Here is a 27,515-nt window from a genome sequence, read left to right on the forward strand (position 1 = left end):
TTTCAACTGTTCTGTCCAGTCATGTCCTAAACAAAACAGCTCTCCTCAAGAAGGCTCTTTGCTTTGTTGTGGTTTATAAAATTCTAGCCTGTATCAAGTCAGTGTTCTGAGGAGGATTTCAACTTTCCTTCAAGTCTCACATGCGGAGATGACCTGTGAATATGAAAGGCAGTGGAGAGAGAGCTTTCTGAATAGGATAAAAAGAGATTGACATGGAAAAATGCTCATCTTGTTATTATCTAAAATTGATTCTACAGGTGGTGACATAATTCTGTCACTGTACAAAGAAACACTGAATTATACAATTTAAATGAATGAAATGACTGATGTATGTTTTTAAAATGTACATCGTATGCACAGAGACTCAATACTGATGCCTCCAACCAGCATTATTTGTATTTACTGTATACAGATTTTTATTGTAAACATCTCTGTTATACCAGTTATCACTTTTTCCTGGATTTTATTTTTTAAAATGTCTGTTAAAATTCACATTTTCTCTTCTCTTCCTGTGGTATGAATGTTTTTGTCTGCTCCATCCGGAATTCACAGTTTGAAATTCTAACCCCCAGTGTAATCACATTAGGAGACATGATGTTCGGGAACCAATTAGATCACCTAATCTGAAATATGCATTATGATATGCCGAGACCAAATAAAATTTTCTTTACATAAAATTAATTCATTTACCTTCTTTCTCTTGTTTTGAGCACAAGATAGAAAACATAAAGCCCTGGAAAGAGAGGTGGTATCAACATTCAAACTAGAGTTTTACACTTAGATTTTTTACTATTACTGACAATAGATAAACTTGGCCAAAAGTATCTTACAGTTATTGTATTTTTAATCATCAGCTTTTTTAAAAATACAAACTCAGTGAAACACCTCTACTAGAAGGCTGAATCGCTTTCATTTAAAAGTGTATCAATTTGGGCTCAATCAGAAATAAAATTTACCTGGAAAACTGTCAATACCGCAGATACCGTTGTGTTCCAGCTGTTAGTGAAGCAGTCCCTCAGCAACACTGTCTGGAGTGAGACAACACAAAAAACCAGGCTGCAGCTGTGAGAGTGCACCACACAAGCCAGCAATAACACCACCCATTTTATCTAGAATGAAGTCTATTTCACCTCCTCATTGCACTTGAAAATAAGATCTAAATTATACGAGGAAGCTTTATCTTTAGAATGTACCAGAAATTTTGGTAGCTTTAATCTAATAGTATCACATTGCCTTTACATTTTGCCCACATATGGCAAAGTCAATAATTAAAAGAAGATGCTAAAACTTTTGCAGTGTTAAAAGTTGACTCCATTTATTGAGGTCAGAATGCAATCACTTTCTAAGCCCCAAATTTTCTACACAGAACTCTGGTCAATTACCTTACTAACTTTTCTAGCTTTTACATAGAACTCTCATTCCCCAGCTTTGCAACATTATCTCCTCTTCTGCTCCGTACACCTCAGACTTCCCTTTCTTTACTCCAACCCATCCTTCATCTCTGAGTTTACATCACATTTCTTTCAAGAGATCTACCTGAACTGCATCTTATTACATCTGGGTTAGGCCAGCCTCCTCTGCACTTCCAGAGCATCTTGTACTCCCTTTGTTATAGTATTGTGAAAGTAAAATGTTCAGAATATTAAATTTAGCAGTTTATTTGAACAAAAAATCATGAATTGAACAGCATTGGAAACAGTTGAGTTTTGGAACACTCTGTCCTGCAACACTAAAAAGTAGTATTTATACAGAGAGGGAAAAGAAAATGAGTGACTTTAAAAAATGAGTTGTTTGATTATGGTTGGGCAATTGCCTTTTCGGCACATGGTCTGATGATCTGGCAGCAGGGAACTAGGTGAGGCTTATGTGGCTGAGACTTAAGCTTCGATGTAAGAATATATTAGAATTGCGTGGTTGTAGGCTGTTTATGTACTCAATTATGTTGTAATAACTCAATTATGTTTGAATCCTTCAAAAGGACTCAAACTATACAGACAACTTCTTTTCCTCTTTATTAGCATATATTTGCGATACACAATAAATATGTTCATTTGGGGGAATTGGCACATATACATAGCACATATTGATTCTTATTCCTTACCTTTTCTTTCCCTAGTTTCAGAACATCTCAGTACCCAGATCAAAGTACAGAGGGAACTTTTGGTCATTTTATAGTACTCATCATGGTGTTTTGCAATTTATAATTATAACTATATATTCTGTCTGTTCTATTACTCAGAACATAATGTATTGCCAGGCATATGGAACAGGTTGCCACTGCCTACTGACTGAATAAAGGAGCACTTAAAGATCTACAATTCCCTTTTCAAACAGCTCTTTCTATAAAAGGTACATGTACTTCATTAAATAGATACTTCAATTTTTGCAGTTAGTTTCTCCTTATAAGTACGAGGTACAATATAAAGGCATCTTTTCACCAGTTTCAGAACGGCGATAAACCAAGTAGAAGAATACAACATCAGTAATTTTTACAAGTCCAGTCTAACCTGTAAATGATAAAATCTAGAAATTCTATGCTGGCTGTGATGAATGCCTTACTATCAATAGTATTCAGGTGGCAAGACATTAGCTGAACAGAGACAGATAAATGTAAACCCCTGGTTAACTTCAGAGGCTTGCTATCTGTGGTAGTTTTTGTATTTTTCTGGGTAAATATACTGATTATTCAGCAATTTCTTCCTGAATCCTATTAGCTATTTACTTTCTATATAAGACTGCTCTATGTAGCAATTTGTATTCAAACAATTGAGGACAAAATGAACACAACTGGCGAACTTAAAGGCTAGTTTGGAAACCTCTGATTCTATTTTACTGCAGTAGTCCCCAAAATTTGTGGCACCAGAGACTGGTTTCAGGGAACACAAGTCTTCCCTGGAAGAAGGAAAGGGTGAAGTTTGGATGATTCAAATGCACGAACTTTACCATGCATTTTATTTCTATTATTACATTATAACATATGAAATGATTATTAAACTCACCATAGGGCAGAACTAGTGGAAGCCCTGAGCTGATTTCCTGTAACTCAATGGTCACATCTGGGGATGATGGGAGACGGTCACATCTGGGGATGATGGGAGACAAAGTGTGTTACTTATGTGCAGTGTACTCTGTGATCTCATGTACTATCACTACAAAAAAAATTCTTTAAAAGACAGAATGGTGAGAATGGTAGTAAGCTCTTAAGTGCTTTTGTAGAAATACCAGATTATTCCTCCTGGCCTTTAATTCAGAAGCTAAGGAAGTATGAATGCCTCAAACTTGCTTTAAGCCAACCTTTAAGTAGCGGATTCTCTTCTATCCTAGCCAAAATTGATTCACCTGACTTGTTTACAAATAGTTTGTGGATCAGCTCCTTCCCAGTTTGGTGTTCTTTTGTAAATGGAAATTTATAAAATATTCATAGTTTTCTGAAAGCTAAAATAGGTGATCATGGAGCATCTTATCCCTGGTTAAGTCTCTTTCAAAATTTCTGCTAAATTTTCCAACATGTCAAAAATCTCATTATTTACCTAAAGCTGATAATTCCACTTTAGCTTTGAATGCATCTCCATTATATGATGACCTGAACACAGTTTTTTCCCCTGCTGTGACAGGTTCAATTCATTAAATGGGTTGATTATGTCACATAGACAAGATAATTTTGCAACCTAATCTATGTCACCAAAATGTGCAGACGGTGCTAACTTATTCTAAAACCTTGGTAGTGATTCTCATAACTCAAAAACTCTGGCCAATGATCTATCTTTAAGAAGCAATTTCACTACGTAAAAAAGAGAAGACATATGTGCTAGTGTCTATCTCCTTACAAAGTTTCACAGACAGATGTGAATTAAGAATATGTACTTTAATTTGGTAACTATAATCACATATGCAACATGTTGGTAAGAAGATTTTCAGATAGCCACCAGTTTTCTATGGATGACAAAATGCATAGACTCACATTGAGAAGGAACTTACTTGACCCAAATAATGAAACCAGAAACTTACCCCACAGCACCCATGCCATCCATGTATAGAGCAACAAAAAAAGACCAATTCAATTTTCTTGATACATAATTACTTAAAAGACTTGAACACTTCTGCAGCTGTGATGTTGGTTGCTAACAAATGTGCATATAATATATCCCCATGCATATCCTCCCAAACATATGTTCCACAAAAACAAGCATTATGCCTTGTTATCAATGTTTGTAGGTTTAACCATCTGGATTTCATACCACATGATTCATTAAACCTTTCTTACAAAAAACCTTTCTTACAACTGAGTCATAATGTTTCATTACACTGTTTCATCAATTCTTCCAGTTTTGGTGATGGCCTAAAAGGAACGGGTGCCACCTTTTGAACTTCAGCCTCTCCTAAAAGTTCATGGAAAATGTCCTCAGAAGCACATAGGATCAATTCTCAAGCTAACAGTAAAGGCTTCTTAGCTTTAGGAATACAGTTAGAAATATGCTTTCAGTGCAGACACATTTGTTAAAGTAGTGGCTTTCAATACTATTTTCTGCTCATTATATTCACATTGTTTTTCTTCAAAAAACTCTAAGCCCTCTCTTTCAATGAAGAGTACTTGTTCTCTTTGGGACAAAGCAATTTTGAAGGCTTCATGATTTCCTTGGACAGCTGGTCACCATTTATTATACAAAACTATCTTGGACAACATTAATCAGCTATTGCAATGAACTTTTAATTCAAGTATGATCTTGGCATTAATTTTTGGCAAGGGAGGCTGGCTTAGAATCTTCTGCTGATTCATTGGGTCTTTCTATTTCAAAGAAGTACACAGTCACAGTGATGGGTTGTTTTGTTTTGTTTTGACTTTTCAGCTAGGATTAGTGTGTGACCTTATCAAAACTGACTGAGGCAGTAAAAAGCATGGAAAAGAGGCCCAGATACAGAAGTGATAAATAAAATAAAAGATGGGGTACATACAGACTAAAATAAGTGTCAGAGTCTGACTTAAGTCTACCACTAGATACAGCTGCATAATTTATCAACCTACTTCCCACTATAAAGACTGCCACCAAATGTAGCTTGTCACTTGCCACTTGCTGATAGATCTTCGATGAGTCTGCAAGTAATTGATTATTATAGCCCCATGCTGTTATATTTGCAGTCCCTATCACTAATATTATTACTGTATACCCACCTCAGACCATCACATACTGAATTCTCATAAAGAGTGCACACTTAGATCCCTCATGTGCAGCTCACAGTAGGGGTTGGAGGGTATGTATTGATTCTGAACTTCAACTGGGACATACTACTGTGGTTATTTTTAATATACCCCTACTTAATATAGTCAACAAGTGCTCTCCTTGAAAAAGGTAATTTAACACTCATAGAATAAGAAATACAATAAAACAGCCCACACCATTTGTAGTATTTAAAACTTCTAGAATACTATTACTGTCACTGTAGAAATTGTGCCACTTTTTATTATTTTAATTGAATTAATATTGTAATAAAAATGTATGAATAATCACTTAATAAAAAGAGAGAATTATTATGTACATATGTAAACATACATACCCATTCATATTAAGCTTCTTTCCTGGGGAAAACTAAATAAAATAACTAAAATCTCTGGCATCTCCTAAATATTACCTTATTGAAAAAAATTATGATAACAACTAAAATATGTAGAACCATCCAAATGTAAGTGCTGGAGCTGCTATTCTGGGTACTTTTTCAATATAAGATGACTTATCCCAGATCAGGATGAAGTGAGCAGGATGGTTCCTATATACTATCGTTACGCTAATAAAGCATATAACTATTAAAACTAAGCTCAAAATCTGCAAATTAATACCCCAATGATACATTGCACCCCTGTTGTAATAGCTGACATCAAAAAGACTAGAAATAAACACTAGGAAGAATTTGATGAAAAGGGAACCAACAGACTGCTAGTAGTAATATAAATTGGTACATTCATTATGGAAAATTAAATGAAGATTCTTCAAAATAGTAAAAATAGAACTTCTGCCCGATCTAGTAATTTCTATAATGGGTATGTAACAAAAAAAAGATAAAGTATTTATACCAAAAAATTCTTACCCCTCGACATTTTTTCAGCACTCACATTAACCAAATTATGGAATCAGTGTAAATACTGTTCAGCAAATCACTATATCAGTGATGGTGGACCTTTAAGAGACCAAGTGCCCAAAATGAGTCCCAAAACCCACTTAATTATTGAAAAGTACCAAGACTGCAATTAGACCTGCATATAGAGGTTTTAGTTTAGAAAAAACAATTATACGTTAACATCTTGTATCATAAAAATTAAAGTAATATGTGCCACAGATTTGCACCTGCATCAAATAAAGAAAATGTGGCATATTTTATCATAATGAAATATTACTCAGGCATAAAAATAATGAAGTGCTGTCATTTTTAACATCTATAGAAATAGAGAATATTATGCGAATGAAGCAAGTCAGATACAGAAAAAAAAAATCCCATACTCTTCCTGATTTATGAAAACTAGTATGTCAAACTCGTAGGAACAGAAGGAAATAATCATCACTAGATTTGGAGTATGGACAGGGGACAGACAAAAATGAAGGAGCATTTCTAGGGACTGGAAAGGATGCTGGGAAGGGGCAGCAGGGATCAAGGGTAGGACAGTGGACAGATATGATCTATGTCATAGGGCACTTAGGGAGAGATTGACAGGCAGCTAGGAGGAGACCACGCCCAAGACAGAGTCAGAACGGACGTAAGGCAAAGCAGATCTATGGCTGAGGATAAAGTTCATAAATAGTGGGCCCCCAAAATGGAGACACAGCAGGGAGAACTAAAAGCTTCCTTAGGGATAAACAACAACTCAGACCTGGTTTAAATGATACCATCTGGTCCATTAAGCCTGAACAATATAACAAACACATAGAAAAAAATGTAACAAACATACAGAAGACCTGAACACTTTGAACCTCAAACCTTTCTAGAATCGGTTTTGTTCTCCTACAAGATATCCTTGCTATGTACCTTGTTTTTCTGTTGGATCAGTATACCTAAAAGACTACACTTGTAATCCTATAGGTTGATTATAGTTTGACCTAGGTAAATTGTGATGTGATTCTCTTGTATAACAACACCTAGAACCTTAGTGGCAAACCACTTTGAGTACTTCTCTGCCTCTTAGGAGCTTTCTTGTAATATTTTTTTTCCTATTCCTAACCTCTTTTGTCCTTGAGTCCATTTTTCAGATCCACAAGACACAAACTCAGCACATCTAACAGGTTAGGAATTACTTCTCTGTAACAGCATGATGAAAATATTATAATGAAACAAAATCATTAATGTGTTAATGATAATAATAATCTCAAAAGGACAGTTTTCAGTTTATAAGCAAAATTTCTGCTAGTCTACAAAACAATAGAAATTTTCTTATAACACATCCTTTGCTTGACTAAGCCAGTGTGTATATATATATATATATATATATATATATATATATGTGCTTGCATTGCTCATATACACGGTGACCAACATGTAATTGGATCTCCACTTCTCAGAGGAGGAGGCTAGGACTAGCAGACATTCAGAGCGTGGCAGACTGGAGCCAGGCCACCAGCTCCTACTCCTGTGAACACTTCGCAGATGCATCTTGTTTCTAACATAGCAATTTGTTTATAAGTTATTTTCAATTTAAATTTTCATTCTGGGTTTCCACATCTTTATGCATTGGGTGTTATGCAGAGAGACTGTATGGTGATCAGGAACTGGGCTGCAGATATATAAAGATACTTTGAAACTCCACGGAGTACTAGTCATACACATATGTGCACTGTGTCTTATCACATTCAGTTTTAAAACCTTGAGCTCATTTTGTAGAAAATTACTCATCCGATATTAGAGTAAATTAAAACTTTGTTTCATAGTATATTACTAAGAAATAAAATAGTTTTCAGATATTACAGACATGGAAATTCAGTAGCTAAGGATTAGGGTGAAATGCATTTTAGCCATCAGGATTGCATGCTCCAGAGATACCAGTGGTTTACATCAATGTCTCAGTCTCCCATCTGTATAAACCAAGCCACAGTTTTCTCTTTCAAAGAAGAGGAAACACAACAAACAAATATCTATTGTGGTATTTAGGGGAGTTGGGAATATTCACTATGAAATAATTTATATAAGGTAATTGTTCTCAAATGAAAGAAAGAAGTCCCTCCTCCACAACCAAGGGACATGCGGCAATGAGGAGACTCTTTCCAGTGTCAAACATGGGGGAAAACTACTGCTGTCTCTACATAATAAGTAGAGAATGGAAATGCTGATAAACATCCTAAATATTCTAGAGGATACCAACCAAAACAAAGAATTATCAGATCCAAAATATCAACAGTGCATTGTTGAGAAATAGATTTAAGATCATTATTTATGAAATGCTCAATACTGCTTCCTATTATTAATATTTAGGTTAAGTATCATGCTAATAAAATGACCAAGGTATGTCTCTGACCCTGAGAAGTTCACTAGTTAGAACTTTCAAGTATAACTACTGTTATGTAGGTATTCACAGTATTGTCATGCACACAGCACTGTGGAGGCATAGTGAATTAGTTTTATACGTAGGAATTAAGGAAATTTAATTATACCTCTTGGGCAGAGGAAATAGCTCAGCCGCACAGTGCCTGCCTGGCAAGCGCGAGATCTTGAGTTCATTTTCCAACACAAAAAGAAAATTCTTTTGCATTTTTAATCATGATAGGAATTTGAAAGTTAGGAATTTGAAAGTTAGACATGGAAAGGAGGGCTGTTGGTGCGCAAGTGTGAGGGAAAGATGTCGAAGTATTGAAACTACTCTGAAAATAAAAGGTGTAACATTTACAAAGATCAAAAAACCCTTTGCATTTTGTCCTGTTTAGCACATGAAGTTCATCAGTATAAATAAGAAATATGACAGGAGCTAAGGTATGATTCTGGTGCTAGTGTAGACTGAGAGGTGAAGAGAAGCTGGAAACTGAGTGAACAGTAATGAAAACACGGTGAGAATCTAGATGTAAGCCTGCACCAACACAGAGATTAAAGGTAAACCAGGGAATAAAGGGGATAGAAAACTTAAGAGACAGTTCAAGTACAGATCTGCAGGTTTGATTCTCATTTGAAGGCTGAGGAAGATCATAGATACAAAACTACTAAGTTATGATACCTTGTTCTTGACAGCCAGCACACACATATTGTCAGCAAATATGAAATAGTGTGAAAGAAGATTAAGTGAGAAAACTAGCATTTAGGAAAAGTGTGCTTGTGTTTTAATGTCACGGTCTTGAAGTTTTTATAAATAAGCTTATAGGTTGAAAATAATCATTGATAAATAGAATTTCAACAGAGTTGCAATGTACTTATACTGACCTGTGATGAAAATAAGTAGGTAGTATTCACTATCCACAGTATTTAAATATATAAACATGAATAATGTTATGTCTTTAGCTAGAAGTACTTAACTTGTTATTTAGGATTTTTAAAATACAATTTGTGTATGACAGAATTACCACAGATTTTCAGCTTTCAAAATCCAAGTAACTGACAAGTTTTCTAACTAGAAGCAAGAATAAATATCAGCATATTCAATCCTAGAACTTCATACTGTGGAATTTCAAAGACAACGGTTGGCTGCTAACACTTGCAAATTCAACATTATGTTCTCTGGCACAAATAATTTAGGAGTCACATAACTGAGCCAGTAATAGAAAACTGCTTCCCAACTATAAAAAAAAAAATTAAATTGCAAACAGAACTTTACTTCCAAATGAATGCAGACTTAAAATTAGTGTATGTTAAGTAATTCTGTTTCAAACCATAATTATCAATGGAGTCATGAATGGTATTAAAATATGAACGGACTCAGCCTCCCAATTGATTGTATAGTCTCAGATTTCCTTCAGATGGTTGAACCCTGGCTCTTTAAGGGGTGTTCTTCTCTATCACTGCATATTTTCTAAGGTGGTTTTAAAAATGTCTGATTGAAAAAAAAGTCTGATTGCCCTGATGCAGCCTATTTGAGATGATCCAAGGCACAGAACAGGAAGCAGAAAATTGCAAACTGCACCAATGGAATGAGAGAACAGAGAGAGCACTCTGTTTATAGATTTAGAATACAGTCAAATGGAGTTTTGAAAACAGCAGCCTTTAATAGAGTGTTGGAATCTGCTGTAATGAAAAGATGTGGCAGTAGAGTAATGCTTTCTAAAACAAAAGCCATCTGCTATGTATGCTGCTTTTATCACCAATATGTAAAAGTCTTTGTAAGATGCAGATATCTACATTTTTAATTCTGAAGCTGCACAAATGTTTAACAAACAGGTAGGTTATATAGTATACATAAATTAATCACCTGCATGCTATTCATTTTTGTGCATTTTAGTTATTCAAATCTTTCCTCTCACTGCTGCAAATTAATGATTTACACATATGCCACAATAAATGTAACATGATAAGTGCCACAGACACATACAAAAATTATTCTAACTTTGATTCTTTCATAAGAATAAAACATTTGATGAGTTATTTTAACCTAGATGCCTTTAGCTCCACCTGGCACTATCCATCCCCGATGCAATACATTGAGTCTCCACATCTCTAACTGGTTTAGGCAATTCTAGTTTGCTCTGAGACATTAGAGATCAACCTCTTGGGTTCCCCCTCTCATCTCTGACTACTCTTTTCTGCAGCAATATGTTAGCTTTCTATTTGGACTGGTCCGAAGGGCCCTAGGCAGAAGCAGAGTTAAAACATTCTCTTTCGGACTTTGATTAGAATGTAAACAAGATAACTGAGAAGCAGAAACTCCTAAGACGGTTATTTGGAGATAAATCAAGAGTCGTGGAACAGCTCCTGCTACACTTTGGGAAAGAAGGTAGGACTAGTTATAGCAGCTTCAATGAATAGGAAGTACAAAGGTAATAGCAATAGTCACAGTTCTATGCAAGCAGTATCTCAGGAGAAGAGAATTTTGTTACAGCAACAAATTTGTTATAATGAGAATTGTTTCATTTCTATGAATATTTTGTGTTTTGTATCCACTCTAATATTGTTTTTAATTCTTGATGTTCTTTCCAAACATGTATTGAATTTCCTCTATATAACAGAAACTATATTTCAGGATGAAAATATAATAGTGAAATAATAAAATAAAGGTGCCTTTTCTCATGAAGCTGTACTGCCTTATACACTGTGACACAGAAATCAGAGATTTACCTGCAGCACACCAAAGAGGTGACATTTGAACTGCTGACTGATGATAAGAATTAAGTAGGGCAACCAGTGAGAAAAGAAAATTCTAAACAAATGCATTAGCTTCTGCACACCTGGCAACACACAGGGAACAGATAGTAATTCACTGTTTCTACAGTTTAGAGCAGAATTAAAAGTTAGGAGATGCTAAATTTTGGAACACATAAAATAATTTGGTCACTAATTTTTGAGCACAAGAGAAATTATTGAAGCTTTAAAAAATTGAAGTTTTAAAAAAAGTAAAATAATGACACTTGAAATTTTTAAAAAGTGAAAACAAACACTTAGGAAGGTGCTGTAACATCTCAGAAATATGGCTAAGCTCTAATGGCTGACATGCTGAGATGATAAATTTAAGAATTTTAAAGGAAATTACTTGACTGGAAGCCAAAGATGGTAAATTCAGGATGATCTCTAAGTTTCAGGCTTGTCCTGTGTACAGATTTTTATTTCTGTCACAAAAAGTATAATTTCTCTTTTTGTTCCTTTATTTGCAAATGTGCAGAATTCACAGAAAGTGATTGAGAGTTCTAGCTTAAATATGTAGACACTGAGATATTTTGAGTGATCTAAGTAGATCTTTTAGGATGGTATTTGTTGTTTGCGTGTGGAAATAAGAAATCAGAGATACATATAAAAATTTATGAATTTCCACAGAGACAGGAACTCAAGCGCTTGGAATGAACCAAATTTCCTAGAAAAAACAAAGGAGTGCAGAAGTGAATCTTAAGAGTTTCAACAAAAGCCAGGTTATAACAATAGAAACAACCATAAGCTGTGTATTTCGAACATTTATTATGTGTTTATAGAAACTTTGCTTCATATACCTTTTTAATATTCATAACAAATGAGACAAATGTTATTTTCTATTTTTACAGATGAGCAAACTGCGGCATAGAAAAGTGATGTGAGCCAGATTTACCTATGCAGAGTGATTCAGTAACTCATGTTGCTAAGCTCTCCCTCCTACCAGGTACTTTAGGAAGACCGCCAAAGTAGTCTGAGTTACATACATGAGGTTTTAGACCCCTATTTAAATGTCTCCCATAAATGCATACTGTACAATGCCATAACTACCAAGCAAATGCAACTTTCAGGCAAGTGATTTATAGCTAGTCCAAACAGATATGCTGAAAGTACACAATATATACATATCAAATCCTAAAGACTTAGGGCTGAAAAAAAAAATACAGGCCATTATTTTATACACTGACTACTTTTGAGATAATAATGATAATGTGGATCTGGTGATTTAAAGAAAGTATATTATAAAATTTAATTTGATGTTTTCCCCCTTTTTAATGTTTTAATTTAATTTTCAAGTGGAAACCAGATATTTTATGTGGCTCACATTATAACACTGTTATAGGTGTTTTTTTTTTTTTTTTTTCATTCGATTTTTGGCTTCTTAGCTCTGAATAACTAAACAGGCATATGTACTTTCTTTGACAGATATTTTCTGTAAACCTGAGCTCCAAGTAGGTACCCCAAGCACTCAGGCCCTGCCCGCTGTTTCCATGGTAACTATTACTTTAAAAAGAGAAAGATGCTTTTTAATCTCAGTTGTAAAGATTTTTCTTCCTTGGGTTTTACGTAATTCCATACTGATTTTATGGTATTCTGTTCTTCTCTAAGAATTCTGACATTTTTGTCCTCACACAGTTTTAACTCAGCAGTTCTCAGGCAGATGAATAGTTAAGAATCAATTTGGAAGATTTTTCCAATTATACAATTCTATCATTCTGGATATTCAGGTATGCTCCCTACCCACAATAATCTAATCGTGCTGTCTGGTAAACAAACTTGCTATCCTATAACCACGAGAGTCTCATTTGTTTCCAGAGCTCTATCTTTTCAGCCCAGCAGCATACCTAGTTTGTTTACCTGCTCGTCATCAAAGGACTCCATTTCTGCACCTGTGTTGCAGTCTCTGCAATGCTAGGATCATCTGGAAATGGAAAGTCTTATTTAAGTTTAACTAGTATAATGGTTATCTGAAGTTAACACATTTACCTCACATGAAAATACTTATCTGCCTAATTACTAGACTACTTGTAGACTTTGTGCTAGTAGAAACTGAAAAAAATCATTACATAAACATTTCATAGTACCTCGTTTCACATAAAATTAAGAAGTTAGTTTCCTCACAGTGAACTACACATTTAACAATGAATCTGATGGTATCAGGGAGAAGCATTTTCTCCATGTACCTTTTGTAATTATTTTTCTACCGTAGAATTTCCTTTTTTGTATGTTATACATTTTTATCCCTGGAACTACTGAATATCAACAGACAGAGTATCATAACATAAAGCAGGGATTTAGAAGTTAGGGTATTTTCAGTCTTTCATCTGTAAAATGGAACAGTAATACTCAATTTAGAGATTGAATGAGATGGATGATATAAATATATAGCCTGGAAAAAATCAAGATCTCTTCAAATCATAGTTTGTTTCCTAAAGAAAACTTTGTTTACTTTTCCCATTCTTCTTTTTGCTTATGGTTCACCACATTATTTTCTAAAGAAGAACTGCAGAGATTTAATTTACTTCTCTAATTATTATTTGGGGAGCAGGCTATAAAGTACAGTCTCTCAAGGAGATGAAATTAGGACACTGATTACAGTGCTGCTCAGTTACCCACTTAAGTACACCCACATGAAAATAAAAGGTTGATATTCTACTAACTGCTAATTAGTACACAGCTAATATCTTCAAAATTCAAGTAATTCAGCTGAAGTACTTTTAAAAGTAAGCATCCAAATGAACTGAACTTTTAAAACTCATAGATTGATAAAAAGTCCCTTTATCTAAATGCTTCAATTACATTTTATGTGACATTCAATTATGCTAGTAAATTTCCCCACTTTTTTCTTCCTTTCATCAGTTTTCAGATAACATGGCTGCTTTATTCATGTTGGAAGTTTTCCATGAATGCAATATATGCAGTAGAAAATTGTTTACCTTAATGAAAACTAGGGTCACAGACAAAGTAGCAAAACAGTTTTTAATCTGTATATGACCATTGAGAAAGTGCATTTTTAACAATAGTAATATTGAAATTCCATTAACACATCACTCAGCAAATATTGATTTGCTACCTACAGTATATTAGGTACTACAATTTCAGAAAGGAACATTAAAAAATGAGAATTTTATTAATATGAAAAGGATATAAAATTCATGCACTCACTCAAAAATATTAAAATTGTATAAAAAACTAGCGCATTTAATAAATCATGAATACACTGCAATTATTTCTATAATTTTTTGAGATCAAGAACATTTTAACTACAAAAACAACCAAAGAGACGGTTATAAACTAACTAAATTGTCAATGCCTTAAATGAAACACAAATATATTAATCTCCACATACCAGAGATAAATTGTCAAAAATAATTAGGACAATCTTAGAGGCCAGGCATGAGCATGGTGGCACATGGTTATAACCCAAGCACTTGGAAAATTGAAGATGATTACCATGAGTTTGAGGCCAGCAGCAACTACATTGTGAGTTTAAGGTCAGCCTAGACTACCTACATACAGAAACCCAGCCTCATAAAACTAAACACACACGAACAAAAACAAAGAAAAAATCTTAGGAGAAATATTGATTTTCTATTTTAATGTTAAAATTTTAGGTATTTGAAAAAAATAATATTCTCACTGTTATTTATAAAAGTTAAATTTGTCAACTTGGCTACACTATGGTGTCCAAATATATGACTGAACATTTCTCTGATATTTCTGTGAAAGTGATTTTTGATGAGCATAACGTTTAAATCAATGGCCTTTAGCACATTCTATTCCAATAATGTGACCAGACTTCAAATGTTACGTGACAAGCCTACTCGAACAAAGACTGTCCCAGAGCAGGAAAGAATCCTGGCAGAAGACTGCCTCTAAATATGGGCGCCGCAGCTTGCAGAACTCCCAGCTGCTGTCCTGTCCTGTTATTGGACCTCCAATGTCTCCACAGTTTAATAAGCCCGTATCTTAAAACAGACCCCTCTATTTACAAAATTCACCTGTTCTGTTTTCTGGCCAATACACTCATTTTAAAAAGTTATCCTTATATTGTTCTCACAAAAGTTAGAAGAGTTTGATCCTAACTCTGTGTCAAACAGCAGCAGGTTTCAGCATATATTCCGTTGAAAACTGAAGTCAAAATTAATATATTGTTTCTAAGACTGACTTCATTTAAGAATGAAAAAACACCATCAAGATAAATATATATGGTTTAACATTAGAAGTATTATACAGGTGCAGATAGATGATTATGAGGCAATGTTAAAGAATCCCATTTTACCTTCAGTAACTCAAAAGTTCTATAAAACAAAAATACTATGACTTTCTTCTCTATTTATAAGCATTTCAAATATTGTCATTAGTATATAAGCTTTAAAGTTGTGTCTTCATAAGGCAGAATTCTCAGAGTGCTCTAGGACAAACGGATCTCAGAAACCTGTCTTCTCAGACTCATCTTGTGCCTATCCCCATCTATCAGAAAGGGAACTCCCACCAGAAACACTGAAAACCCTGCAGCTATGAGGAGCTGGCTTATGAATGCATAGTCCTGAGAAGAAACAAGGCCATAACTGTACATGTTCTGGGGGAAGGAATGCTAAGTATAAACGTTGTTGAATTAAAGAGAAAGAAATTAGAATAACATGTTTGAATCATATTTTAAACTTAGAAAGATAATTCTGTAAAGTATTTCTAACAGTATTTATATTTTTTAATGTTATAAGCATACTGAGTAACCATTTTGGAAAAAAAATATATATACATATATGTATATATGTATATATATATGATTAAAATAGTATACTAACTTTATGGAACAGAAAGGCTTAATAACTTAACATGATTATTTATTTAAATTCACCCAGTCTTATAGCTTGCATGCATAACTTCAGCATAAGACAAAAATAAAATCATGAGGAATATCAGGATTATTTACAGGTGATCCAGAAGAATTTCAGGAAACTCCATCATTATCACTTAGAATAATGTCTCTTAAGAAATGAAAGTTTACAAATTCTCAAGACAAAACCTACATTCTGGTCCTTTAAGCAAAAAAGGTATTCTAAAATCAGAATAACTATTTGGAGCTCAAATTGTTTATTAAAATAATTAACTACCAACAATTTGATTGATGGTTCAGAAATCAACCCGACAAAGTAATCATAATGATGAAAATGTTCACAAAGTTCATGTTAATGTACAATGGAAATTGGATAATTAATATTCCAGCAGATAATTAGTCTTTGTGACCCTGTAAAGGTTACTCAATATTTTCCATCATAAGATGAAACCATAGAAACTAGTTTCATTTATTCAACAGAGAAAAGCCATAAATAAATCTTCCAAAAATACCTGTCTTAATATATTGCATGATTTTACATATTAAGGGTATTTGTTTTCCCACAACAATATTTTTCTAGTTTGAATGAAATTAAATTTTGATCATTTAAAAATCCACTGGATCATAATGATACAATGAACTTGATAATTCAGTAATCAAGTCATTTAATTAATATATTCATTGGGTATAAGCTTTATTTATTGTAATTATGTAGGAATACATAAATAATAATCCAAATAAAACTAATTTTTAAATATCAAAGTGGTAGATTGATATTTTGCAATGTTAATTTCATGGATTTGTTTCTGATACATCATGATATCTAATTAATTATTGTTACAAATTTTGGAAAAAGACAAGTACAGAATTTTCAGAAAAAAGGAGAACAACAATGTAAAACATGTATATTTAGGTAAAGTAACCATTAATTTCTGAGTGTTTCACATAGTTTTGACCTTCAAACATCCAATGAAAGAATTTTGTAGTATAATCACTGGGGATCTCTTGACCTTTTATAAAAACAAAATGTTTGTTCTTAATGGCTCAGTAAAATGATCCTAGGCTTCGAGGTGCAGATCAATTGCAGAAGCACCTGTGAAGCACTATGAATTACTTTGTAAACCACCACCACATTAGCTCAGATATGGTGATTCACAAAGAAATCCACAGCACTTCACAGTTTGTATAAAGCTTGGTACCTATGAACCAATAAAAACAGTACTGTAGAACAGCAAAAGTTGAAGGAATATTTTGCAATACTTTTTGTCCTTTCACATTTTTAGACATTAAAATAGAATTATAGCAGATGAGCTAGTTAGAACACTTTTTACAGTTGAATTTACCCAATTTTGCTCCATTGTTTTTATTAAAAAATATAAAAAATGTTGCACATTCATATCAAGTGAAAAGACATAAACAATGTATGGTTCTAATATTATATATAATATGTACAGTGCATTCCATTTAAAATAATTGCTTCCATGAAATTCTATATGATGATAAAATACAATTCTGCTTATAGGACTAAAACACTCTATTATTAATACACTTGTTAGTCATGGGGAGTGAAATAATAAAACTGCATATTAATCTTACTGCATATTTAGGTGAATACATGTTTTAAAATATGGCTATTTTTACAAGTTATAATCACAAGTTATCCTGTAGCTTAGCTTTACATTTTATAATAACATAGTATCACATTTTATAGATAAATGTCTTTAAATAAGGTTAATCTTTTACCTATCATACATGTTCTAGCAGACATTGTTAGTGTGATTTGCTGAATCCAAGAATGTTTGCATACTCTTTGGTGTTCACATTATATTCAATACTGAAAGAAATTCACAACAAAAAATGGAAAAACATCAATCAAGTCACTATGTTTAGTGAAATCACAGGGATCAAACACCTTTTGAAAATGCTTGCACCAATGATAACATTTATCAAGAAGAAAAACCTAGACATCTCACATATAGTTACTAAAAGGAAGGCAATCCATAAATCTTTCCACCCTAGGAAGTATAATACCAGTCAGTTAACCCATGGCTTTAAAAATTTCAACATTTTTCAAAATACACCATGAAATGTCAGTATTAATTAAAAGACTATGTTCTGCAGAAATTAAGGAACACATTTCCCCAGGCAATTCACTATAGTCACTGAAGGTCAGTGATTAGTACCCCACCTCCCTTCTCTGAGACCACACACTCAAACACCAGGGCAAACATGCTGAGTAACTAGGAAAAAAAAAAAAAAAAAAAAAAAAAAACTACTAAATTATTTATGTATTCAAGCATATTTATTTTATGCTAATTATGTTCCAAATATAGCTCTGCTTAGATTCTCGGGATATAAAAGCACATTGAAGACAAACCGAGGTTTCAAGAAACAGAAAACAAAACAAAACAAAACAAAAAAACAGTTGAAACAAGCAGTAAAGGGAGCCTTGAAAAGCTTCCAAGTAGCGTTAATGGAGATCACATGGAGACCACTCTCAGTCCAGGCAGAGAATGGTTACAGACAACTCCCGTGAGGAGAGGCGAACTGAAGGGACAGCAGAAGTCTGCAAGAAGGGTAAGGCAGGAGTGTGCTAGGCAGATGAAAACATATGTCCCAAGGCCTACCAATAAAAGGAACAAAATTTTGAAAAAAAAAAAAATACTATGGCTAAAAAGGAAAATCTACAACATATGAAAACCCGTGTGCATCAGCAGATTCTAGGCAGCAGGGAAGGATGGAAAATTTGAAGTGACATCATTGTGACAAGACAGTCTATCTGAAATTTGTGCAGGGTAAAGGAACGGGTGAACTAGTGCTTATAAGTGTTCACAAGTGCTCAAGGAAAAGTGTCATATTTGGTCCCAAGTTGGACTAGGAAAAAATACCTCTTGGGAAATTAGGCCAATTTCCCTTTCAGGTTCAGGTATGCCCACTGTATGTAGACCTAACTCATTTTTAAGTTCACATGGGTTTGAGAAGAGACCACGTAGGCTTATGGGGAGATCTTAAGAATCTCTGTGAGTAGTCATCCCTCTCCAGCTGTGAAATTTAGCTGAAGAAATAATGGTAGTGAAACACTTCATGGTGGATTTCACAACATATTATCCCTGTGGGTGACACTCCTTCATTAAACAGGACACGCTTGCTCTCTATGTCTAGTGGCTCATTCTCCTTGGGCACTCTTCATTTTTTTTTATAGTTGTGAATACAAGAAAACCTTAAACAGACAGAATTGCTTTAGACAGAGTTGAGCTATTTAAAAAAATAAACTCCCACATTTTCTGTCAATTACAATATCAATTTTATATAAGAGGATATGCTCAAAGAATGAATTGTTCTGGTTCAACTAATTTTTCTGGTGCACTGATTGAGTACAGAATGCTGTTTTTATTATACTCTTGCACTTCAAAAATAATTGAAGTTCATTACTTCTTGAATCAGTTACCATACTGAAGTGCTTTACTGTCATATTCTAAAGTTACTGAAAGAATACCTATCATTTCTATTTGCATTCAAAGTTTTGAAAAGAATGCATCAGTTATAGGATTGCTTCAGATTTGAAGATAAGGATTTAACTTAAAAATTTACAATATTCAAAATTACCTGTGTATGCTGTATGGAAATATGATCATGTGCCATGTAACAACATTTCAGTCACCACTGGACACATGTATGTCATACACTATTCATGAAACTTTCTGTAGGTACATTCTGTGATGTGTTTACAACAATGAAGCTGTCTAACTTTACATTTCCTAGAATGAAATCTAATCATTTAGTATTACATAGTTGTATATCATAAAAAAATAAATGTTATGAAAGTAATGTGCTCCAGATTCTGAGGCTTTAACTTAAGTTGTTGAGGGCAGAGAGTAATGTTTGTAAAACATTTGAAATGTGTTACACAATATGGCACTTTTCATACATAGCAGAGAATAAAATGGATTGATATTTCTAACTGCCAAGAGAACCAATCCCAAGAGCAGTTAGTATAAAAAAATCATTAATGTTAATTCGAATTCATCTGATTTTCTTCTCTTATTTTTCTATGGCATATGGAGAAATTTCTGCAAACTGTAGATTCTTTTTAATTAGGCGCCAATGAGTCAACAGGTTTACTGGAGAATAAGTGCCATTATGGGTCTTAAAGTAAGTAACTTAGTTGCATTCAAACATCTAATTAGCAAGTTAATCTGTATTTTTCAATTTCTCTTTATTCTTAGAATCTTAAATCCCACATTTTTCAACTCACTAAACAAGAAAACTAAAATAAAAGTCACAAAACAAAAAGTAAAGGTAATATCACCGTACAAGTTATAATATCATCTCTGTTTATAATTTACTGCGGTTGACATGGAGTGAAACAGCTGGAGAACTGACACAGCTAAGGATGACATTATACTAGTAATAGACAATCCCCACTGGTAGAGTGAGTGGGAAGCTGCAAAGATAGCCTGCTTCTTTTCCTTATGATGAAAGCTAAAAAGAATGGAAATAAGACAGCGAGTGAAATAACGCAAAATAAAAATAAAGCAGGAAATGAAAAATGCATGCATAGTAAGTACAATCCACCAACTGGTGGTTTTTCTACTTTATTTTGTTAAAATTTATTTTTCCATCTCTAAATTGAAACTAACAACTCAGGAAATGTTAGCAAGTTATTACTCATTAGAGGATAATAAAATATTCATAGGAAAATTGGTAAGAAATAATACTGTACCATCAGGACAAATAATAAAAAATACATTTCATTGATATTACAAGACACAGTTACAATTCATTAATTCATATAATCAGTTAAGGTAATTATTAATACTAGCCAAATTAAATGTGTGACATAATCTGTCTTTTATTTGGAAATAAACACAAGATTCCTGTCTTCCCAGTATCAATGGAAGAGAGTTAATTAAACTAGAGAATTAAAAAAATTTTCATTATTTTTGCAAAAATCAGTTTAAGAAGAGTTTATCTTTATTTATCTACTGAAAAATACTTTTTGATTCCTGGTACCAAAAATTACACACACACAAAACAAACAAAAAAACTTACTTTATTCATTATTTATTTCTGACAACAAGAGATAAAGAATTTCCAAATTTAAGATGTGGACAGTGAGAAGCAGAAGGACTTTGTTCAAAGTCAAAAATGTCGAATGGCACAGCTAGGTGTGTCTAAAGTTTTATGTTTTGCTCTTGCATCATTTTCCCTGTATGAAAAAGTACAAGGAGTATCTGGGCAATCAATTAAAGAAAGAAAATTAAGTGTAAATAACAAATTTGAAATATAAGGCAGAATAAATTTTGTATGGAATCAAACAATGACATAAGCACAAAATCTAAAATGATGCAATTCCTTTGATAAATATTATTTTAAAAATTAACTTATAATATTCAAAGTCAAAATTCTCCAAATGGAATATCTTGTTTGGTTAGGACCAAATTTTGAGGATTTAAACAATGTATCAATTTAAATTGGAATTAATATATTCCACCTATCAAACACTCCTTTTCTTCTCACACATGATCTTTCATGGCTTCATTTGCTAATCTAATTTATGATATTCATCTGGCTTCCACTTAACAAGTCAGACACATGGGCTTAAATGTTGAATGAATTCTTATGAGGATTTTAAAATTAAAAAAAAATTAAAGTCTCTTTTTTCTTTAAAATACAGTATAATGGTTTTATAATCCTTGAGTTGAATATGACTTTTCTATAGATAAATCTACACTGATGACATTTTATGTTATATTCCAGAAAATATTTTTCAGCATTTGATGAGATTAGCTCACTGTGGGAGAACATTATTCAGTTAGAGATTTAGTTTACACAAATAACGCTGATATATACTCCTGGGCTCCTTACAACAACCTTGTATTTCTTTATATACAGGTGTGTGTCAGCATATTCATGATCACAAGCATATCTGTAATTTCTTGTTTCCCTATTTCAAGAATGATGCCCTTAGAAAGCAGCAATAGGCAATATCTTGTCATCTTGCGGGTAACTAGTGCTAGTTTGAACTTCCCCACATACTCAAGTGTACAGTTTTGCATAGATCAATTTAATTGTCCAGCTATTTGGAAATAAGAAATAAGTGACACTTTGGAAAGGATAGGAGAGAGGAAAAAATAAGCAAAACAAATCTAAATTTTTAGTGCTTACTATTCATCCCATTAATGAAAATCTAGTTGGAACAGCAGTTCAATTTAGTAACTATAAATATAATTTTGTTCCTGTGGCTTTATTTTATTCCAAAACCCAGGTTAAATTTTGCCACTTAAAATTAAATCAGCACTGTGATTTTTTTGCATGAGAAAAGAAAGAACAGGAATGTACTAATGAAGGCCCCAACTAAAAATCTTGGCTATGCCTGGCCAACTACACCACATAATAATCCTTTCAATAACATATTTGATAAGAGTATAGTCCTCACTGATTTGATGACATAACAGACTTTCATATAGGTTTTTAACTAAGGTCTTTTTTCTTGAATATGAGATAAATATAAATGTAGAGTTCTTAAATACATGTTTATAACTACCAAGGATTAGGCATAGTTAGAATTGAATTTGAATTTAGTTTAGATTTGAAAAACATCTAATTATCCATTCATCAAAGATATTTTGAGCCTCTATGAAGTATAAAAAACTGTTCTAAACACTTAAAAATCAAAGAGGAAATCCTTCAGAGTCACTGGGTTCTGCAGACATTTCTAGGCTGGTGATAACTATAAGGACAGTCAAGAGTAGAGTCCCATAAAAGAGATTAATCATATCTGGAATCATGCTGGGCTTTTCAGAAGAGATGAAACCCCGGTTCTGGATAGGTTAAAGTATTTTATCAAGTGACCCGGTGACAAAGACAGGAACACAGGAAGAAAGAGTCATAGAAGTAAAAATATTCCAGATACAGGAAATGGAATCTGAAAAACCCAGAGGCAACATTTATTAGAGCAATTCGGAAACTACATGTTAATTATGTTGGGCAGAAAAATATCAAGCATCAAAATAGAAATTACAATTAGGTGTGATTCCAGTGTGTAAGACAAAACCTAGAAAGAAAACACAAGATATAGTATGTAAGAAGTGGCTAGACCTCATCTTTGAAGAGTCCCCAGCTGGGCAACTTTAATTTTGGCCAACATTATCTTTTTCAGCACTGAAATTTCTGACACAGTGCAACTATGAGTAATAAATGTAGTGCTCTGTCCAGTCTTCATCAAGTTCCAGCTTTCTGTGGACTCTTATTGTGCTTCCTAAACTTTCCCTGGGAAATCTTCCTTTCTTGCCACCTCACATAAAAATATCTTCCAATGAAAAGCCAAGTGAGTCAGTGTTTAAAACCAAAATTAAAAGGCCTGATAAATTTCACATAAATCTAAAATATTATGAGAATAAGCATAATCACAAAGCCATTTATATTAAAGCTTCTGCCTTTACTCTTCAAATGATTTATCATTTTGTTTTCCTAGTTGTTGATCAATGTTCAAAAAAAATGGCACACATTTCCTAAACAAATTTGGTAAACCAAAACTGGTATTTTCCTTCTTTGTATAAATAGCTCATTTTTCTAGGAATTGCTTCCACATTAAATACAGTGGAGCTGATTAAAATCTGGCCCCAACCAACATTAATTTCTTGTTATACCACCCATGTATACCATGTTCTAGCCCCAATCTACCTCTCACTTCAACCCAAACTCATATCTTCTTGATTTTGAACATGGAATACCTCTATCTGACATGTTTCTCTTCCATTGTTTTCTTAGAAAACTACGGCTTGTTTCAAAGACATAGCTTTAATGCTGTATCTACTGGGAATTATGCTCCAATTCTATAATTGTGTCAACTTGTAGCTTCTTCCTTAAGACCCTAAAATCAATACTGTTCCTGCTATTATACATCTTATTCATGTATAATGGTTTGTATTTACTGCTTGCCAAACTGTTACTTCCTAAAAGTAAGGAACTGTATGCTTTAGTAATTTGGGACAGATAACAAAGAAAAAATGTTTACAGCTTATACCACAAACCAGACCCAACAGCCACTATCAATAAAAGCATACAAAAAAGAAATTAGAACACAAGACATGATAGAAAAATGAACAAATCATTTGAACTTGCAAATCATAAGAAAAGAGAAATGTCCCCCAGAATTTGAAAACTTTGCTTCAATTCATTTATATTAAAAATAAACAGGCCAGACATGGTGACAGATATCACATTTGAAATTCCAGTTATTCCTGAGGCTGGAGCTGCAGCTGTGCACATCAATGGCTAGCTCTGGCAGGTAAGTGAGATTGTATCTCAAAATTTAAAAGAGCAAACCACTTTTACGGAAGGCTGGGAGTGCAGAGCTTAGTAAGTTAGCACTTGCCGAGCATGCATGATGCCCTGGTTTTAGACTCCAGTAACACACACACACACACACACACACACACACACACACACACAAGCAAATCACAAGAATAAGAACTCATCTCTCAGCTTGGTAATAACTAAAATATGTATCAAGAAATATCAGTAAATTTTCTCTAATGGAAGTAGTGCAAGTTTTCATGTATTATGAATTACATATAATATGATATATACAAATTTTAAGAATGGACATACTATTTTCTCTAAAACTTCATAGTAGATATCTTCAGAAATGATTATATGATGAAAATATATTAACTAAGATATTAATTGAAGCATTTATTAATACATTAAAAATGGGAAGCAATCTAGTCATCAGTAAGGAGCTGATTCAGTAAAGCATTATGCCACACTATTTTGTACATACTAAGGAGAGTTAGATATGAGAATGATATTTAAATAATATGTGAATACTTTAAAATGTGGCAAATTATATGAAAATATACGCACAATGAGTATTTATTTAAAATCAAATCGAAGGACAGTATGCATGGCATAAACTCACTGAAAATACATAGCCAGATCAAAAACACTCCAAATGATGTACAGCAACTTATTTAAAATGATTTAATGGGGAAGCAGGAATGGAAGGTGGGAGGGAAATCAGAGATGGGAGTGGAGAGAAGACTTCGACATTTTACTTCACATACATACTTTGTGTTATTATCATAAGCAAACAGTGATATATGCAGTATTAAAATACAGATTAAAACTTTTTGTGTAATATAACAACATGTAGCTCAAGACCACAGTGAACTCTATGCTAGATTGTAATCAAAAAATGCTATTTATATCCTCAAACCCCTGAAGACTTTTTCTTTCCAGCACATCAGATGGCAAAGTATGCAAAACCATTTCTTAAAAATATTATATAGAGAGTAAAAGTAGCATGAGAATCTGAGAGACATAAGTTATAATCCCAGTTCTGTCATTTTGACTAGATAAACTTTATTTCTCAATCTTAATCCTTGCAGATAAAATGTTTAGAGCAATATTTAATCTCCTAAACTTTTAAAAATGCCTTTTTGTAGTGAGTCCTTCAGAATATTTTGTTTCTCTTCTGCTACTGTAAGAAACCTTGTCTAATTTGATATGAATAATGTTTCACCATCTAGGAGTTTTCTACCAGAAGGCAGTGTTACACTTCAGTCCCTAATGTGGTGGTTTCCCCTCAATCGACAAGGCAACTTTGCCTTTGACCTCTTACTTCAAAATCCTAATTTTATGCTTTTACTCATAACACCATAGAACTAACCAGGTTAAAAAAAAATCTTTCAGTCATTTCACTCAAGTTTAATATCTGCAAGCAAAATGATAGACATCATAAAATATCTATTGTGCTTTAATTATTCCTCTGAAAAAGAAATTGTAGCATTTGCTTGAATTACTGACCTATCAAAGGTTTAATAAGTATTTTATGCAAGTTCTATCTTCCAGAAAATGTGCATTTGTAGGTAAAACAATTTCTCTCTCTTTTTTTGCAATCCTCTTTGTTCTCTTTTATTGAATCAAAAATAGTAGAAAAGATGACTTTTAACAGGAACGATAAAGATTTGTAAGCAGAAGACAACGAAAATATAATTGAACAAAATTAAATTACTTTATCTTTTGAGATATGGGAAATAGGTGACAATTTTAGATATGAAGGAAAATTCATGAGAGTATTCATCCTGCTGTAATTCATAAATCAGTTGTTTAAACACTTGTTGATGTGAAAAAGATTTCAGAACACTTTGACACCCAATTCCAAGAAGCTTTGCACAAAAATTGCTATACAATAAAAAAAAAAAAAAAAAATCAACACATTTTCTGGCAGATGATGATGACCATATTATTTGACCAAACATGATTTTGTTCTTAATATTCTCAACACTTCTTAGTTAAATTACACGAATTTGTTTTTGCTATGTAATTTGAAGCCTTGCAGCTACAACCTCACTGGAAAGGTGTGCACTCAGTTTTCCCACTGGATTGCATCTACCGAACCACAGAGATGCTTCCCAAGAGTAGAAACAATACCACTGGGTTGAATGGGGAAATGTCTGGGTAATAAACATCTTTAATTAAAAATCAAGTGATATCTTTCCACCTGAATATTTAGATTCCATTAGCAATTTCAAAGGAAAAAAACATTTAAATATAATCTCTGGATGTCATTTCCAAATGCTAAATTTTCAAAATTCAACAATATTTTACTTTTCCATTTGTACAGGAACAGTAAATAAAAATCATCTATAGGTAAAACATTTTTAGAAATTAATTTCAGCTATCAAACTAATGTCTAAGAGAGGAATGTGTAAATATCTGTACAACGGAGGACACAAACTGGGGGTAGAAATTAAAGTTGCGCACACCTTTCAGATAACTCAGCTTTGCAGTTGCTTTCATTTAAACTCACTAGCCTTCATTTACTGGATTATAAAGGCTGGTGGATGTAATGAAACATGTAAATTAAAAAGCCTACTCAAGATGTTAGCTGTTACTTTAATATTTGGAAAATTCTAAACTCAATAATGACTAAGGGAAGAATTGTGTTACCTTTTTTATACGTTTTACAAAGAGTATGCTCTTCTCCCATATTTCTCAAATACGTTCATCTATCAGAATATCCATAAGAACAGCTCTTTGTAGAGTACTAGTTAGACAACTTTTAAATTACATATATATACAGGTATTAGAAATTAATAGCTCTATAACATAAATAATTCCTAACAGTAATTGGAAGCATTAATATTTTAGAAAACTGTAAAAATAATATGAGTCAATTAAGTAAATGTAATGACTGAGGACGGCAATGGGAGCAAATATGTTAATTTAAACAGATAAAGTATTAATTTTGTCATCTACTGGATCTGAATCATTATAGAGAAATATTTGGGGGTAAAAGAGCTTAAATCTGAGAACATTCTTAAATATTCGAACTACCATTGAGTTTTTACTTTTGTAAGAAAATCCAATA

At 33.1% G+C, this 27,515-nt stretch overlaps 1 protein-coding gene across 35 annotated transcripts in view; it reads right to left on the bottom strand.

Moving 5' to 3' along the window:
• Lingo2 (leucine rich repeat and Ig domain containing 2) overlaps positions 1-27,515 on the bottom strand; it is a 1,124,971-nt gene that overhangs the window by 801,079 nt on the left and 296,377 nt on the right. For 14 of the 35 annotated variants that reach the window (XM_063252226.1, XM_063252236.1, XM_063252279.1 and 11 more), the window contains 2 exons: positions 3,000-3,082; positions 957-1,028 (listed from right to left, as the gene is read on the bottom strand). The exons of 11 other annotated variants lie outside the window; for them this stretch is intronic. The gene's annotated coding sequence lies outside the window, so the exon portion shown is untranslated. Of the gene's footprint in view, positions 1-956; positions 1,029-2,999; positions 3,083-13,139; positions 13,217-27,515 lie in introns of all 35 variants that reach the window. 10 more of the 35 variants (XM_063252336.1, XM_063252329.1, XM_063252351.1 and 7 more) reach the window with 3 other exon arrangements.

The sequence above is a fragment of the Cavia porcellus genome, unplaced genomic scaffold (genome assembly GCF_034190915.1).
Source record: "Cavia porcellus strain 051 isolate PalLab524CR breed Dunkin Hartley unplaced genomic scaffold, mCavPor4.1 scaffold_1, whole genome shotgun sequence".
Taxonomy (NCBI): domain Eukaryota; kingdom Metazoa; phylum Chordata; class Mammalia; order Rodentia; family Caviidae; genus Cavia; species Cavia porcellus.